The sequence below is a fragment of the Mus pahari genome, chromosome 10 (genome assembly GCF_900095145.1).
Source record: "Mus pahari chromosome 10, PAHARI_EIJ_v1.1, whole genome shotgun sequence".
Classification (NCBI taxonomy): domain Eukaryota; kingdom Metazoa; phylum Chordata; class Mammalia; order Rodentia; family Muridae; genus Mus; species Mus pahari.
The window spans coordinates 84,753,493-84,759,086 of record NC_034599.1 but is presented as its reverse complement, the minus strand read 5'-3'; positions in this window follow the sequence as shown (position 1 = coordinate 84,759,086).

Sequence of the window (5,594 nt, the reverse complement as noted above, 5' to 3'; positions counted from 1 at the left end):
AATTTATAAAATTTGCATATGTGTACTTGAGAAAACTTTGATGAGGACTTTTAGCACATGATTAAAGCTGTTTCATTGCATGTGCACAGCATTCTTTCAGTCACATCACTCACAGAAGCATTTGTTTGCCTATTATTTCCTACTTTTATGTACTCTTATATAGTTATTAGAAATCTTAAATAAAGCCTTTGTATGATTTAAAGTCTTTAATGCTCGGAGAATTGCTTGGACAAACATACTGTTCCCATCCTGAACAGGCACAACCTTATGCTACAGTACTGACCAACTGGTCATTGTTATTATGATTGCTAAAAAAATAAATAAACATTATTGTCTTTACACACATTTTGCTCTTATGATGCCAGAATGTCCATTAGCTAATAAAACAGTGGGTTTGAATTATGTTACCCTTTTCGTGGTCTCCTATACTCATTAACTTGTTAAATAGTAAAAATCACTAGGTTAACTTGCAAATGCATCAAATCTGGAAGAAAACCAGATCAGGAAAACAAAAGAAAAGAAAAGAAGCGAGGAGAGAAGAGGAGAGGAGAGGGAGAGGGAGGGGGGACTGCTTGTGGACGTTGTACATCGTGGTGCGGAGCCTAGTGCGCACCACGATGTACAACGTCCACAAGCAGGAGAAGAGGAGTCAGGGGAGGGGCATGAAGGGAAGGGAGAGGAGAAGAGAAGAGAAGAGAAGAGAAGAGAAGAGAAGAGAAGAGAAGAGAAGAGAAGAGAAGAGAAGAGAAGAGAAAAGAGGCAAAGAAAAGACATCTGTTCTGAATCTTAATTGAGTTTTAACCAGTCAGCATTGATCTGCTAACCCCTTCCTTATGATGAAGCTGTTTATGATCCTGATAATGACAATTATATCATGTGTACAAAATAATTGAAATGTATCCTACTGATATGAAGAGGATTCATTGTGTACCCAGTGCATGCAAGTATACATGGTGGTCTTATAACACTCACCAGGAAAAAGGCAAGAGTTAATATCTTGAACTTGCAGCTAATAGAAGAGGGGAAATTTAATCTTGAATTACTTCTCTGGTTGACATATTTTAAATGCTACAGAAACTGTGCTGAAATGGAAATAGCTTAAGAACACAAATACAATTATTTTTGTAAGAGTTCATTATATTTATCTTTCAGAAGAAAAGCAGTTCTTTTGCCAGCTGTATATTATTTTTTAAAAAAATCATGTCTAATTTGAATAAATTAACATATTTACCTTCAAAAATTAATTTTTAAAAAGAAACCATAACTAAGACGGCAATTTCAGTTTTGTGTATTATAAGAGAGAGGCAAGACTTTCATTATTCAGGGGGCAGCCCCAGTCAATCTTAGGTACCTTGATATAAACTGGGGAGATCGTGTTAATTTCAAAACATATTTTTTCACTTAATAAGGGAAACAAAAGAAACTTTCAACCAGCGTCTCCAGTTTGTTATCTTGGAATGTTTTGGTTTCTCAAATGTGAGAACATGATTGTTTTTATTTCCAGGAGGAGATAATAACACCAAAGCAATAAAAAAGATTCAATGGCAGCTTGCGCAGCACAGGAAGTTCACAGCCAGAGACTTAATTTCTCACACAATGTACTGTGCAATGGGCCCATTAACTTAGATGAATAGGCTCTTTAAAGGTTCTTTTTTTTCCCCTTCTTCTTCTTCCAGATATGCAGCTGCCTCTGAATGGTGATATGTTAATGAGGCACACACTTGCCTATTCTTCAGGTACTCTGCATTCTCTACCTAGGCAATCTCTGTATATGAAAAGCTATCAGGGGGCTCTATCTGCTACCACACCTTCAATTATATTAACACCTGCACTGATAATCCCTGGAAGGTAAGCTAGTAGGGGGCCTATGGCCTTAGTCTACCCTTTTTCTCCCTACAATGTTACATCTGGGGGGGGGGGGACAGGAAGAAGCAGAGGAGAGAGAGGGGAAAAAAAGGAAAGTCACTTTTATTACACACCAGTGGGAACCTTCTGAAAAGCTTTCATGCCTAGGAAATTGTTATTTCTTCAAACAGCCGACAGCCTGCAGAGGAAAGTCTTAATGGAGTCCTAGCTCCTGCACTGTTATACATGGCCCTCATGTAGACTTCAGGGGGGTGGATTAAGTTAGCTTTAAGAGTCTATTGTGTGCAGCATTAATTTGCCGGGCTCTTGATATTTAGTTTGAAGGTTTACAACTTCAGTGTTTACTTAGATTAAACTACATCCTAGGCTTGTTTATTTCTGTCTGTAGACTCTTATTTCCTGGTCAATGTTACAGTTACACTTGTTAAGAGTAAGGATGCTGTTATTAATTTGAAAGAAAAAATTACACATTTATAATCATTCATCCTAAAGTCTAGATCCTGTTTAAAACAAAACAAAACAAAACAGGGTCACCCTTCACAGTTAGGACTTTATAAGGTTAAACAGTGAAGTTGATTTCTGAAGAATACTTGTACCATCTAGCTAAACAGCCACAAGAAGAATGAAAGCATCATTTGTAGTGAACATTTAATTATAGCCTATCCAGAAGTGGTAACTTCCTATGAAATGAACATAATTACCCCTTTTTAATTCCATACAGTAATAGACATGGCCTCCCAAATACCTGTGCCCTCTTCAGATGAACAGATCTAGAAAACTGGTCATCACTTTCTCTTTTGACTGTTTAATTTCTGCTAAAAGGTTAAATTTTAATTTTCCAATTGTGGGTCTCAAAGAAGAGTCTCTAAACTGTTATTTGCAAAAACTTTATGTAATGCTTTGGGCATGCAAATCTTCAAAAATCGTATCCTACAAGAGTAAATTGTAAACTTCCATTCAGAAGTTTTTATTCTGTAACCACGCCTAGTCCTATTCCTTCCTTTTTACTCACTCAGGGTTGTATAGTCAGTGGGGGAGAAAACACATGCCATTGGAACCAATTCTGACCCTAATCTGGATGTGGGAGCGTCCTTAAACAGAAGTATATGATGTCATGATGTTTGAACAATGGAAGCTTCTAATCTAGAAATGTTTGTAAAAGAACATAATACCAAAATCAAGCTAAACGTTTTATTGCATATTTTCTGCATTGGGTTGGTATTTTATAAATTGCAATATTGGGTTTCTTATTTTCCAGGCCTTGTGATATTGTTGAGACACGATTTCATTTCTTAGACATCAGAGTCCAAAGCTTCCACCAAGCTTAGATTGGTCTCTTGATCCTTCTTATAGGTCTTAACATTTAAATCCATGGATTGATCACATGTCTGTAAGTAATAATGTTCTGTGATTCACACCTTAGCAAACATTTCTCAGCCACCATGCACAGTGGTACTGTAAGATATAGATGCAGATGTATAGTGCATACACATAAAGTTTTAAATGTATGTGGGGTGTGTGTGTGTGTGTGTGTGTGTGTGTGTGTGTGTGTGTGTGTGTGTGTGTGTGTGTGTGTGTGTGTGTGTGTGTGTGTGTGTGTGTGTGTGTGTGTGTTAAGAGATGGCCCCTGCCTCTTTATGCAGCTTATTTGGGGGCAGGATTTCTCATTGTATAGGCAAGTATTAAATGCTTATAGAATGAATAAAGTCATGACTGTGTACATGAACGCAAGCATGAAGTGTATCTTTAGTGGGTATGGCTTTTACTAAGCAAACAAGATAAATGAGTTCCGTCTAACTAATTTTCAGGGGTAATTTGTTAATAAGGTTTGTGTACCTAGTACAACCCTTGACCTTGGTCATCTTTAGGAGAGTAATAAAATACTGGAAAACACGGATTAGGCACTGAAAAGGCTGTTCTATGTTTAATGTAATAAATCCTTTTAAATAGAGTCCAAATGCTGTGTGTTGAAGAGCTGGCTCATGTATACTTCATTGAGGCCAGCTTTGGCCTTGATCTTGCACTTCTTACAAGAGTTGTCAATAATGTGGAGATGGCCGCACTATCATCACAATAAAATGCTAGGACGTCAAATGTTCTTCACAAAGTTCACACAGGTTTCCATAGCTCAGTGCCCTGTGTTTAAAAAAAGGAAGAAAAAAAAAAAAAAAGGAAACAAAGACTGGTTACTAGCAAATGCATAGCTGATAGTAGTGATAGTGATCATACAGTTGACAATTGCCTTCCATACTGAACTTACTACAACAGTACAGAATGCTTTATATTATTACTTGATTAAATTTTCACGATGGACCATTGAAGTGGCATCATTATCTCCATCTGAGAGAGAAGCAGATTTAGAAGGAAGGAACATTTGTTCAAGATGCACAACTAGAAAAGGATAGAACTAAAATTTGAGATCAAGTCTTTTTTATTTTCAAATTTCTTCTCTTAATGGCTGCACTGTTATTCTATCCTGTGACGGGTCTCTCTAGCTGCTTCTTAGATGCTAGTGGCTAACTTTGCTCTTCTGCCCTTCTTTTAGGAGAGTGGGGAACAATCATTATTTACAACTTAACATAAGTGAAGCTTTTAAGCACTGTCTGTCAAAAGGAACTCTGCTAAGCTCTTGTTCAAAGTCTAGAAATACATTGTTCATAGCAATAGCTGTGGTAATTTTTAAGACTTCTAGTAAGTATGTAACTATATGATTCTTAAAAGTGTGTGTGTGTGTGTGTGTGTCTGTGGTGTGTTAATAAGGGCTAGCAGGATGGCACACCTGGGACCCATGTGATATAATGAGAAAACTGACTCTCATAAGTTGTCCTCTGGTCCTCATATATGCCCATAGCAAAGGCACAAATATCCTCTACCAGATACATAAGTACATACACACACACACACACACACACACACACACACATATGAGCACGCACACACACAGGCACAAATGAATAAGTAGATGTAATTTAAAAATTAAAAAGATATTTCAAGAATAAAAGCAAGAAAGCAGTAGTGGATAAAAAATAAATACATGGAACTTGCAAAGTGGTCTGTTTAAATAATTACCCTTGCATGTCATCACTATAGCAAGAAGTGGGAAGGAGGAACAGAAGGGGCCACATGCATTCTTTTCTCTTTCGCCCAGAAGGCAAATAAAATACAAGCAGGAAGGATGGGGGAAAGCAGCTGCAAGTAGCCTGGGATTAGATGCTGAGCCACTATTTGACAACTGTAAAAACATATTTGGTCACTGATGTCATTGCCGGGAAGCCTTATAAATGCTCTGGGACTTGAGGAGAGCGAAGCCCCTGAGGCTCCAAGATGGCTATTGCTTCTATATGGTCCAAGGAAGGATTTTACGTTCCAGTTTGCATGTGTTTACAGCCACAGCCACAGATTGGTACTACACAAAGAGAGGCTGGGTCTACTTTTAGTCAAATTTTGTTGAAGTTAGTAAATTGATTCAGAGTTTAATTTTAAATCACAAATGAGCACTGGTAAATTATATCAAAACGAACCATGAAAAAGCTGTAAAGAGTAATCTGTATTTGATCACTTCTGATTTAAATGCATTCAGAAAAATGAAATGAGTTTATATTTGTGACACTTAACAAGTATTTTCTGTACAGAACAAAATGACTCTTTTCTTCTTCTTTTTTTTTTTTTTTTTTTTTTTTTTTTTTTTTATTGAGAATCAAACCCTGGACCCTGTGCATGCTAAACAA